We start from the raw sequence: 13,701 nt of genomic DNA on the forward strand, positions 1-13,701 counted from the left end.
TTAGAAAGTGATTTTTAATACGAATCCAACGATGCTAATTACAAATAATATAATCAAGATTTTATTGCTCAATTTTTATAGTTAAAATTCGCATTGGAATACGTGTGCACCTTGTTTCTTGAATCGGAAGTAGTACTACTCACTAGGGCGGGGGAATTCTCTGTGTCACTGTGTGTGCGCTTCGACGGCCCCAATCTGAAAACCCTTGTAGCAGTGTAGAACCATGTCAACTCAACACCTATTGCAACTTGCAAGTGCTGGTAGCCACGGCAAGAGCGAGGGAGAGGGTCGAAAAGAAAGGTACAGTACATCTTTTTTCTGGCGGGTTTGAGCTGATGGCTCAGGGCATCTCCAACCCGCAACCCAAACGGACGCGCTGGGCCGTCCGTTTTGGGCCGTTTGGGTCGTCGGCCGGACACGCGGACAGCGGCCCGCGTCCGCGTGTCCGTTTGGGTCGCGCGCTGCGCCCAACGCGCGGACGCATCGCATAATCCGATAAACACGAAAACAAAAGAAAAAAGCAAATTTAAACGAAATTTGATTAAAACATATGCCCTATTTTGGGCAAATTTATACATAGCCCTATTTTGGGCAAATAACTAATAAAAGAAGCCCCTATATGGGCTTTTAAATTTATACTAATAATTAAAACCCTCTATTAGGGTTAGGTCGGCGGCGCGGTGGCCGCCGGTGCGCCGCCTAGCCCCTGTGGGCATCGTCGGCGACGTCGTCGTCGTCCACCCCGGGCGGCGACGCGCTGTTGTGGCTGGAGCGCGCCGGGGACTCCGGCCACGGAGACCACGGGGCCTCCTCCCACGGCGAGTGGGGGTCCGGAGCCACCCGACGCCGCGCCGGCGCACGCGAGCGGCCGCCTCCTCCCCGAGGCGCTGCTGTCTCTTCGCCGGGCGCGGCGCCCGGCCGCCCGGCGCCGCCGCTCGTCCTCCTGCCGCCGCTGCTCCCGGCGGCGGTCCTCGTCGGCGCGGCGCTCGGCCTCCTCCCGCCGCGCCGCCTCCTCCTCCTCCGTACCGCCCGGGCGGCCCGGGCGTGAGCGCCCGGCCCTCCGCCTCCTCGACCTCCCGCCGCGCCGCCTCCTCCATCTCGGAGGTGCGAATGGCCGCATGGAGGTGCGGCCATTGCGCCTCCTCCTCCGCCGCCGAGATCATGAGGGCGGCGCGGAGGTCCGGGTCCTCCTCCGAGGACTCCGGCTCGGCTCGAGGAGGAGAGGCGGCGGCTGCGGCAATGCCGCACCGCCGCGGGCGGCCTCTCCGATGTGGAGGCCGCGCCGGTATCCTCCCGATGGCCGCAACGCCGGCGGATGACGGCGGCCGCCGCTCGCCTCGTCGTCGTTCGCTCCGGGAGCGAACCGTCGCTTCGGGGCCATGGCGGCGGTTTTGCTCGGGGAGTGGAGTGGGGACCGGAGTGGAGGGCCCGATCCCCTTCAGTCCCCATTTAATAGTCTCCCTGGTCACCGACAGGTGGGCCCAAGGGAGACGAGGCGACCAGCGCGCGGACGCGAGCGGACGGCGCGTGCCATCCGCGGCCACGCAAACCTAGCCCAGATTTGGGCCGAGTTTGCGTCGTTCCGGACACCGCGGCCGTCCGCTTTTGCGGTGCGTTCCCGTGCTGGGCCGCGTTTTTGTCCGGCTCGACCCAAACGGACGCGCGGGCGCGGTTTGGATCGCGCTGTTGGAGATGCCCTCACGACGGAAACGGCCACTGAATTGACCCGTCTGGTTGCGTGCTCCCGGCCGTACCGACCCCCGTGCGTGGCCGGCCGCGCTAGAGCTAGTACTACTACACAGTACTACGTATGCTCGATCCGTCTTCCATACCCATATCATACCCCTGCTCGCACATCACTGCGCTGAAATCAAGAAACGAGTACACCATGTGGCTTGCTTGCACCAGTTTGTGATTGTTTCCACATCAGGTAGAGCCCTGCCATTTGCCCCCTGCCCGCCTGCCACGGCCGCTGCCCGCATCCGCACAAGAGCGTGGCGCCAAAGTGCCACACCGTGTGCACCAAAAGGAGGGGAGATTTTGAACTTTGGACACAGTGCTGCTACTGACCCATGAACAGGTAAAGGATTGTTGCACAGGCGTGTGCATTGTTCGTGAGAAGTTGTGCCGCACAGGATTTTTGTATAGTTGTGTACCACACCGGAGATTTTCAGGGATGGCATGGGCTTGTTATTTTCCAGGAGAGCCCATCTCAATTGATCTTGTGATATGGTGCTTGGGCCAACAGCCAGCCGAGTGCATATAGAGGTGGTAAGCTGGGCTCATCCTACTTGACTCGAGTGTAACCTGACCAAGCCGAACAATGTTCAAGTTTCATCACGACGGTTACAGTTTCTTTTTTCGTTTATTTAAGAAAATGTTCAAACTCGATAACTGTTTAAATTTTTAAAAATAGATCTAAAAATTCTTCAAAACTGAAAAAACCAAACTTGAAAATGTTCAGATTTTTTAAAATGTTCAGATTTGAAGAACATTGAAATTTAAAAAATGTTCAAATTTGAAAAGTTCAAAACTGAAAAGATCATAAAACCCGACCGACAATAACCAAAAAAAAGGTGGGAAATAATCAGAAGAAGCCACTATGAAATAAACCTATGCAGTCAAAACCAACCGAAACCGCAAAAAAACTGAAATAATATGTTGTGCAACAAGTGACACACAACCGCATATAGGCCTACCCAAAATAGATGCGGGCGGGCCGTGGCGTAATAGCGCATGCTATTGGGTGTGGAATAGAGCTAGTTCAGGTATGAGGCTCCTATTTACCGCGTTGAGCATCAGGGAACACCTCGACGCTCGCACAGACGCCAAGTGGGCCGTGGCCCAATATCGTAGATCATCTGCATCCTCCTTCCCCTCCGATCGTCTTCTGACCCCTGCCTCCACCGTCGGCCATGCTACCTTCCTCCACCACCCATGGTCGATGCCGCTGCTGTGGTGTCTCACCGCACCACCCTCCTTGTCTCGCCACCCACTATTGGTTTGTTGCAGCCTCGGACCTTGCTCTAAGCTCCCCATCTCCCCCGTCTTTGGCGGCCCTCTTCGCCTGGATTCCTAAGCCGAGTCGCCGGCGATCTCCCACCCTCATAACCCTAAGACTCCGCCCCTACCCTAAGTTCTAGGCCTACCCCAACCAGCCGCGTCTTTCCCGTCTATAGCGAGGTGCCAAGATGGACGCCTTCCTCCTGTTGGTCATCTTATTCCTCCCCAGCAACTTCTTTCTCCCCCAACACCACCGAACTGGGCCAGCCCACGACACACTCGTTTAAGGAGGCAGGGTATGCCGTCGCGGCGCTTACGGATGCTACGAATCAAATAGAATTTGCCGCAACGAGCACAATAGCCAAAGAATACGAAGGCTGAGATTAAGCTAACGTATGCACGCACAATTATATGTGCGATCATCCGAAAAGGATCGTTACCGAATCTAAACGACGGTATGGAGACGTGCATCCCGCACTTCTCGCTTTCGATGTGGCGACGGTGATCTCCCACCCGCATGATAAAAACCTAATCCCACCTGAAAACGATACTAACGCCCAAAGCAGACAGCTTTAATTACGAGTTTAATAGGACGCATTACCCTGTGGTCTGTGCTGAACTAAGCTGGAAAGCAACTATGCCCTGCCCACGCTTTGTTCAGCACAGCCGATTAAACAAGGACGTGCACGACCAATCATATTCCCCAGATTGAATCGTCCATCACTCAGGTACGTCCAGCGATTAACACTAATTGGTCGTAGTAGTTCTCGTATTTGGTTATAGTTGACGACTTGACCTGATCAGTGCTCAACATTTTTCGGTTGTGAAAGCATACCAAAGAATTCAGTGGAGAAAATGGGGGCCAGGCCAGCGAGAATCGTCGACGTGTACGAGGTTTAGCACTCCAAATGGTTTATTGACATCCCAATGGTTCGTTATGTGTCCATCTTCACAAATGAATCATGCCATTCTTTTTCATTCCTTTACTTGATGATGACTGCTAGTGCTATCTGCACAATCACCGGACTTCAAGAATGAAAACTAGCTAACAAAGCTAGCCCACGGTAGTGACTTCTTTCTCATTACCGGTGGCCAGCCCCAACCAGAGAACGCACGTACGTAGACGCTGCTGGTGCGCCGGCGGGCTCACGCGCGCATGCATGGCGGCCGGCCATCCGCGCTACACCATTAGCGAGGCAAGCGTCTGCTCGAACGTCCCGACACCGGCGGCCGCGGCGTACAGCTGGTTCAGCGCGAGCGCCCAGCTAGCGGCCACCTCGAGGCGGCGGTTCAGGGCGGCTGCCTCGGCCCGGAGCTCGGCGTTGGCGTGCTGGACGAGCGCGACGCGTCCCCGAGCGGCCCGCGCACACTCCGCGAGCTCGCCACGGTCGCCTTGCAGGCGGGCGGCCAGGGCGCGGAGGTCGTCGAGGTGGCTCTGCTTACGAGCGCGCGACCGGCGCGCCGACTCCCGGTTCGAGATCTTCCGCCTCAGCCTCCGCTCGCCGATGTCGTCGTCCGCGCTCGCCGGCGAGGCCGCCGCTGCCGGATCTTGGGCTGTGATCGGCTGCTGTACTACTTCATTGTTCGTTCCGAACCCGTTAGTCTGTAGCTCGAAGGTTTCGAAGGCGCTAGTACAGCCCGCGAACGACATTCTGAGTGGTAGGATGGCGAACGAGTGTTGAGGTAGGAGAACGGGGAAAAGGGAGGGAAGAAATGAAGAGCTCGGGTATTTATAGAAGGTTTACCAGGGGTATTCTTGTGATTTTTTGAAACCTATATATATTGTGGGTCCATTTTGTAGTGATTGGTGACCTGTCTACTTTTAGTGTTGCGTATTTAGTTAAGATTTTCTCCAATAATGCAGAGGCATATGCTACAAGCCTACAAACCGTCCAAATTAATTAATGCATGGTGAGTACGTCATATTAAAAAGTTAGGGCATCTCCAGCAGGACGACGCATATTTATGTCCGTTTGCGTCGGGCACGGACACAAAAAAACGTCCGCATGTCCGCATGCGTCTGCCCCTTCTCCAGCGGCAGGGACGTATTTATTTGACCGCATGCGTGATTAGAGAGGAAAGGGAGGGAAAGATTCTGTTTGTGTGGCTAGGAATGAACGCGTGCGTGATTAAAGGAGGAGAGAGGGGGCTGCATGCAGACCAACCGGACGCAAACGGACGCGCGGACGCATCCGCAGAGACGCATTCCTGGCGCATATTTGGTCCACGTTTGCGTCAGGACGGACACTGCGGACGTTTTGCGTCGGCCCACTGGAGATGCCTTTAGCACATAATCGTTTGAATTACTCCTTTGATGTCCGTCCCGGGCTTTATTAATTTAAAACTAGGCCCTTCGAGCCTTATGTTTGAAGTAGTTGGTGTTCACTCAATCCCTCAATCTTCTCAAATACTCTTTCCTCTAAAAACTAATTTAGTATGGAAAAAAGTTTTAATCTAGACACAAATAAGAGGATTTATGGAGATAACTCAGTATTATCCCTTCCTTATCTGAATAAGTAAACGAATTATTCAAGATTTTTCAGGAATCGAATAATACCCTCTGATCCTCTTAAATATACTAGAAATAAACAAGCCCTAAATGTGTTGGACAAGGCGGATCGTCATCTTCCGTTCTTGTAGATTCTTCCCTTTTAACAATAGCATTATTAGAAACACTTCTTTGGCCCTACCCGAGAAAATGTCCCACATTTTTTAAATAGGAAGACTCCATTGACACTTCTGTTTTTCAATTAGTTATAAGCCGATTATTCATCAAATTAAAAGTCAAATTGTTCCTTTTTTTTTATTTCGGCTTCCTATTTTATCAAAAGTCAAATTCCTGCATTAATTTACAATATATACATATGTTATTTATGCAATGATATACATGTAATGTAATTTACATGTATATATGCATGTTAACCATGTATATACATGTAACTAACATTTATACCGAGCTAATAAGTTACTAATTTACTTGTAAATACCATTGTCAATAGGCTGTAATTTATAGCACCGTTGTCGCTAATTTAATATAAAGTTGTACTAAATCAGCAAAACTAATGTGAAACGGAGGAGTGCAAGATACACATTAAAAGCAAGTGGGGGATCAACGAACCCAAAGAAAACAATTGTTAACAAATTTAGAAACACTCGATTGTGAAAGAGGAAAAATGTTTTTTTTAGTATGCACACTCAATCAGAGCATGCATATGTTTATGAATGGTAACCAGACTGTATAGCGAGATGAAGACTTAAAGTCAATCGAGGAGAGGATCGTTAGGCTCCTTTCTTTTGTATGTCGACAAGTAAGCTTAGCTACAATGCACACACTGACACTGTACGTTATAGCTGTCGACATGGTTCAGACACCGAAGACGGTAGATCCCATGGTGGCATTGGCACCACATCGCTGAAGTTTCTCTGTGATTAAGATGGAATGTGACCCAAGGCGCCGCAAAGAACGAGCTTTGTTGAGGGGGAAAAAGCTTAATCACGAAGGCACGGCAGAGATATTTATGCCTGTCTCCAGATCTAATGATTTCGAGATCAATATGCTAAAGCAGATTCAGTCCGAGCCAGTAAAAAGAGCAATTCTAAACTGTAACTGAGCGCATGAATGTAGGGCTTGATTGTTTATTACTCGCGATTGCGAGAAGCCACACCGTAGCAAGCTATCGCCTACCTAAAGGCGTGCGCTCGATCAAAGATTTATATCCGGCCCCAGCACCACCATATCAGCCCGCCGCAACCCAACAAAGGATGTGACCGGCAGTCGGCGTAGCGTACGCAGAGGATAGAGCTTCGCTGCTGCCGACGGCATTGTGATTGTCCATGGCTAGCTTCATGCTGCGGAGGAAACAGAGCAGCGATCGACAAATTATGCAGCTCCTGGACTGGACGTCGGCCACGCGCCGGGGCGGCCAACTGACGATGCAGCAAGAGCTTTGTGTGGTACATGTGGTGGTGCTCGCGCGTCCACAATATTGGAGACACACATGATGGAGATAATTTTACGCCTCCTTTGAGCAAGGTTGACAGGTTTATGATCGCTACCATGTTATGGGGATAGTACAACCAAACATGTAAGAGCATCTCCAGTCGCGTCCCCCAAATCGTCCCCCAAAGGGATTTGGGGCGCGCCGGACAAAAAAAGCGTTCCAGCCGCGTCCCCCAAAGCCCTTTTTTGTCCGGCGCGCCCCTATACGGTGTCCGGCGCCCCGAGCCCGTCCCCGTCCCACAGGAGACGCTCCGGGGACGCCGGACACAACGAAAGCGAGGCGGGGAGTGGCGGGGCCGACCCGTCGGCGGCACAATTAATTTAAACCTAACCGTCGCCTACCTCGCGACGGAAGTTATTGGCGCGCAGCGACGGTGCGGTTCCCGCGAGAGGGCGCAACGACGCGTCCCGTCGCGCCTAGCTCTGCGTGCCGGCGTTAATGAGCGCCACCGCTCCTCCGCCTCCCTCCGGCCTATAAAAAGGGGCGCCTCTCATCGTCCCTCTCACACACAAACCCTAGCGCCTCTCTCCCAACCCCTAGCCGCCACCATCTCTCAACAAGACTCGACGCTATGTTTGGTAGAGGCGGAGGCCGACCTCGCGGCCGCGGCCGTGGTCGTGGTCGTGGCCGCGGCATAGCTGAACGCTCGCCGTCGCCTCCCACACCGTCGTCTTCATCGTCGGAGATGGACGTGGAGCCGGACGTCCTGTTCGAGTTCGTCCACGTCCTCAAGGGCGACCCGCGCGGCATCCAGAGGCTGCCGGACTCCTTCGCCGAGTACGTCGGCGGCGTACGCTCGCGCACGATGCATCTGCGGGAGCATTCGTGCGGCTACTGTCGGTGGATCGTCAAGGCGATCTACGACGCGCGCGGCAAGATGTACCTCAACATCGGCTGGGAGAAGTTCGCGCGCCACCACAGCCTCGAAGCCGGCTTCATCCTCGTGTTCTCCTACTTCGGTAACAGGGACATGAGCGTCAAGGTCTTCGACGAGAGGCGCTGCCTCCGGGACTACCACGTCGACAGGGACGACGACGGCACCGACGAGGAGGACGACCGAATGAGTGTTGTTTCTTCGCAGCAAATACGTGCACGGAGGTTTCTGCCTGTTCGCCTCATCGGTAGAACCAACAAGGGCACCATCCTCCCGCTGGATTTTCCAGTTTAGGTGATCGTGTGTGCCCTCGAGTGTTCTTTCTTAGCAGCGAACACACGAAACCTTCGATGCACGGCCTAGTTAGGTTTAGTTTCTTTGCAATATTTTATATTTGTGTCCACCATGGTTCAAACTATGTATTAGTTTGTGGAAAACCATGTTCCAAACTGTGTTTTCGTGTAAACCACGTTCCAAATTATGTATTAGTTTGTGGAAATTAAAATAAAAATGCCAGAAAAATTATTTTAAATGTTTGGGGGCGGCGTTTGGGGGACGCGGCTGGGGAGCGACGTCCCCCAAACGCGGCACGAACAAAACACGTCCCCCAAACGCTCGATCCGGCGCGGTTTGGGGGACGGTTTGGGGGACGCGGCTGGAGATGCTCTAAGGCAACAAAAAATGTTTCATTCAACATGTATGTTTATTGTAGGCAATCTGATGGCATATTTGAGCCACCCTCAGCAGATTTTCTAGAATAATGTTATATACGGTAAAAACATTTGCTCTTGGCTTACATGTACGAACACACACATACGGCTGTGTGCATCCTAGCTATGTAGAGGCCGGGTGTGTTACGTCAAACTCTGAAGTAATAAAGCGCCCTTTTTCAAGAAAAAAAATGTACGAACACACATAGATCGTCGAGATAGACATGCGAAATTTTATATTGGAATTGTTTGACAATTAAAAATATGTTCTTTGGGTGGTGGGAGCATATACACCCGAGAGCCAAATTGAATATTTTGTTACGGCTACAAAAATAATTCTTTGTACATTGGAAACATATTCAAATCAAGTTTCTAATAGTATATTTTTTGTGATATATATCCTATATTTTGTTGATTAAATTTGTAGTCAAAGTTTTTACTCGAAATACGTAGTATGGAGGTAGTAACATTCATTAATCAAGTCTATCGTCTCTACATCCAAGCTATTTACATGACCATTCTTTTAATCATTCAATTGTCCATATCATCCCTTTTTATCCATGATGTGATACTGTTACATAATTAAATCATGCGCAACTAGAAGACTACAATGAGTTTCAACTCTAGTCATTTCAATCAACCGAGAAAATTTTCTACGAATTAGTTTAAGATAAAAACCACTTAACTGCTAGTAGAGATTATGTGCTCTTTTATAAACCTTATTAAAGGAGACGGTGGTTCTCCTTGTCTCTCCCATCTCTGATCAGTGGAAATTGAGGAAGATGAAGAGAAACCCGACTTTGAACCAGATCCGGTCGCAAGAAGTGGAGATTGAGGAAGATGAAGAGAAACCTGACTTTGAACCAGATCTGGTCACAAGGATTATATATGGATCACACAAGGATTATATATGGATCACATAAGGTTGATACATGTAAAGCTAATAGCATGATATCATGTTGTCAAGCCGCCAACCGCACTAGTTTTAGGAATCAAGTGCAACCGTTTGCTAACGGTTGCACCTAGTAACCATGGATGATACTGCTCTGCCCTCCACCGGCTGTAGAAAGGGCCAGATAGAGATCTGATGCATGGCTAGAGGGAACGACTGTAAAAAGAAGGGAGCTCTTGATTTATTAGAAATAAAGTCATCGTGTGTGTTTCATATAACCCAAAGTAAATCACAAACACCCACTCCTATTTTAACTTTATCTTTCTTAGTAATCCTATTTAAACAATTCCCGAACAAATTCATGATATTGGTTGCCGGAGATAGGTTAAACAGCATGCGCACTATACGCCATATATTTGGTTTGCAAGAAAGAGTTGTTATAAACAAATGTTGGATTGCTTCCTCTTTGTAATTTTTTTATTGCGATGCCAATATCTCTTTGTCAAATTATATTTTGTTAAAGGCACTTTTTCAATGAAGAAATCAAAAATATCTTAGTTTTAAGTGGCACCATCATTCTCCAAATATATCTGGGACAGACCCTAGTGTGTCCCTTTATTAAGTCAAGTTGAAGTCAAACACCATCTAAAAGTGTCTGGTACAACATTAGACAACTCAATTTCCATCAAACATTGAATTAACGCGTGGGACTGTGGTCGGGCAGCCTAGAGTGAGCTGATGCACGAGACATGTTGCGGAGTAGTAGCTGTAATTACACTGGCAATTATGTTTGCATAACGGAATCTGTAGTATCCCCGGTGTGCCGTGTGCACATTCTGGAAAAAAGTTATCGCATGATAACAAAAAAATGATCAAGTTCAAAAATGGACGCGCCAGGTAGGGGTCGAACCTACGACCTTCCGCTTAGGAAACGGACGCTCTATCCACTGAGCTACAGGCGCTTGATGCTCTACCTTTCGGAGAAAATTATCTTAGTTCTATGGACTAACTTTAGAGGAAGTGTCGCGTCAGCTCTTCGGTGATAACTGATAATTGATACTGGAGTACCTTTAGTACAAACAAAATAAACTTCCAGTCACGGATATGGTGCTCCGCCACTGTCGACCGGACAGCATGAACACCCACACTCTCAACTGTCTCACAGCCACATGATAAACCCATGAATTTTTTTGATGTACGTAGTGCTAGTCGCCGCAGTGTCACCAATCATTCAGAGCCTGCAGGTTAGGAAAAACTTCAGATGGTATCGATAGCATCCACACGTTCCTCCATCTTCAGGCAACTGTAACATGTATCGACCTCTGGTCTCAGTCTCACAAAAGCTCCCTCCTTTTGTCTAAAGCACGCTGCGCCAATGTGGATGCCCATAACCCATTCCATTCGACGATTGCAGCTTAGTGGGCGGCACGAGAGATCATGCACCGATAAAACAACAGATCAGATATCGATGCATGCACCGTTCGTTTTATAATGTCTATGTTATGGAGAACTTCAGATTAGTGTCGCTAGGTTGGTGAAACGTATCTTCTTCTTTTCTGAAGGTCCCTGAATACTGGTGGTCGCAAACGAGCTGTGTCTGTAATGGACAGCCCTAAGGTTTCAGCACAAAGATGTTGCCAAGCTTGCAGTGGACAGATGGCATGCTTGGGCCAAGTAGAGTTAGTTGCATCTATCTTGATTGGTACTACATCCATGGCTTTGCACAGTTTTAGGTGCAAAAGGTGCCTGCAATGTAGCCAAACACATGGGGTGCATCAAGTTCTCGGGATAAAGCTGTGTGTTTCAGTGTTTGTACTTTTGAATCCAGATTGTTGTAGTCTAGCTTTTCAGGTCTGCATGTGAGCGGTCTTTGGTCCATGTCTGTCTGCAAGACATGGTCATTGCACTTAGATTGGAACAGATGTCCAATAGAGGGGCACAGTTCTGGAACCTTTGGCACTCTTTTAGATTCTTCTTTGTGCTATTCTCCAAACCGGAGGCAAAAGCATTGTCTCGTTCCACTGATTAAGACGAGTTTCAACAATGAAAAAAAGGAACAAATCGTAGTATACTCTGCCAACACGATATTGGAAAATTGCTTACCACCCGGTGATCTCCAAAGCGTCATCTCCGTATTGATTCACAAAAATGACCTGCGGTGTTGTTAAAGAAGAACCTTGCGTTTTCTTTTTCATTCCAAACCTCCCAAGTATCAAACATCATTAGCGAAGCCATTACTTTCCGATGAGACGTCAAAACACTTGACATGCTGAGCCGCCAATGCTTTATGTCGTGGTCCGCCTCCCATTGCGAGCTAGGTGTCGAGATGGACATGGCCAAGCCAATTCTTGGACATACCCTAAAGCTGCATGGTGAATCTACAACAAGAGAAAATATAAAGAGACGTTTCTAAGGCATGCTTGCAAATTAAGAGGACAAAGTTCATAATTTGGCCAACCCATTTGTTGAAGGTGGTCGCATGAACTCTATTTTGGTTGAGGAAAGTGTATATCTTGCATTTGGGCAGTGTTTCATTAACACAAGGGTGGATAGATTCATATTTTAAATTTACTCCCTCCATTCCTTCCATATGCGCACGCGTTTCATGATTTGTCTATGTGTATAAGAAATTCTTGGTATATATTTGCTATCATTAGAATATGTTTTTAAATACGAATAAAATGGTACCAATTGTGTACTATATTATCTAAATATTTTTGCTTAAATCTTTCGTACCTTATTCATAGAAACGGGGGTACTACCTGCTAATATTTATGATTAATATATTTGAGGTAAAATATAAGCATAAAAGTAAATGTAATGAAATAGTCTATTGTCTATCTCTACTTATACATTCATTACCTGTAGGTGCAATGCAAAGCTTTACGTAAAGAACACAAATATGTTCACTCCATCACTTATGCCATAGTCACTACTCACTACTCAGTACTCGCTTATTAGTCACTTCTATCATGCATAAATTTTCTTATTTTCTTTTAGCATAGCATACATGATAATGATGCTTCACAAATTTATCCGCAGAAAAAAAAAGCTGCAAAACTCTTCCAATATTTTTCTACGGGAAAATCTTCCATAAGATGCACGGAAGAGCAAGCCTGTTTCGGCCTTAATTTGAATGAATTTTTACTGCCAGCCTATGGGCTTTGTTCCCCATTCTCCATTAACGAATACCATTATGGGCTTTCTAGATAAAGTTATCCTGGGCTAGGCTCTGATGCTCCGTGCTCCTAAGGGGGGATATGTTTGACCAGCCCAATTCTTTATGGAGGGGAAGATTTTCATGTGCTGGACTGGATTTTTTAGGCTATATATTTATAAAAAAGGCTTGTGCTTCCATAGATTTCTAAATCTTCAAACATTGTAATCCCTGAAGAAGTATCGCGGTATCATTTAATCTAAGTCATTCTACCTCTAATCCTAAACATGTATCGTTTAATCTCAATCGTTATTGTGTTTCACTCAGGAAGATACCTCTTCGGTGTTTTACACTGTTATGAGATTTAGAGGTCTATGGAAGCACAAGCCATATAAAAGTGCCTCCCACTAGACATCAATCTCTATTTCTAAGCACCGGTTTTCTTGTGACATGTGGGATCCAGACGTTTCTTTCCTCCTTTTGTTTTGTTCTATTTTTGTTTCTTCTTCCCAATGACAATCTCCCCCGTGTTGTGATATTATGTTAATCGAGAAAAGGAGTTACAAGCAAAGAAAGAAAGAAAGAAAAATGACCTAATAAGTAAAAAGAGACCAAGAGAGGCTATAGATAATGGTTCTAAGAAGCTAATCAAGGAGGGATTGGACCAAAGTTTGATTTCACAAGGTTTCTGGGTGCGCCGGTGGTGCGCGCGCAGACCCAAATAGGCTTGTGCGGGATTTCCCCTAGGTCGCGCCGGCTCGGCTCTATATTTGCGGAGGACTGCCTCAAGGTGGTCCTCCTCCGGCCACGGTGGTGCCCGAAGTTGCTCCGGTGGCGGCAGCAATCCAGCAACCTCGATTAGACCATCTCGGTCTCGTCTATGGTTAGTATTGGGTGGTACTGCGGTGGTTTTGGTGGGCTTTGCTCTACTCCGTTGGCTACCAGCTGCTTCCTGCAGTGGTGGTTCATGCCGGCAACTAGGGAAATCCTGCTGCACAGCCAAGTTGTTCTGGTGATGTAGCCATTCTATGGTATTCTTGTCAATTTAATACAAAGACACACAA

At 48.3% G+C, this 13,701-nt stretch overlaps 1 non-coding gene across 1 annotated transcript; it reads right to left on the minus strand.

Annotated features, from left to right (window-relative positions):
* Window positions 1–10,369: 10,369 nt before the first annotated feature.
* Window positions 10,370–10,442, minus strand: TRNAR-CCU. Its single transcript has one exon. It is a non-coding gene; the product is annotated as a tRNA-Arg (tRNA).
* Window positions 10,443–13,701: the final 3,259 nt, after the last annotated feature.

The sequence above is a fragment of the Lolium rigidum genome, chromosome 3 (genome assembly GCF_022539505.1).
Source record: "Lolium rigidum isolate FL_2022 chromosome 3, APGP_CSIRO_Lrig_0.1, whole genome shotgun sequence".
Lineage (NCBI taxonomy): Eukaryota > Viridiplantae > Streptophyta > Magnoliopsida > Poales > Poaceae > Lolium > Lolium rigidum.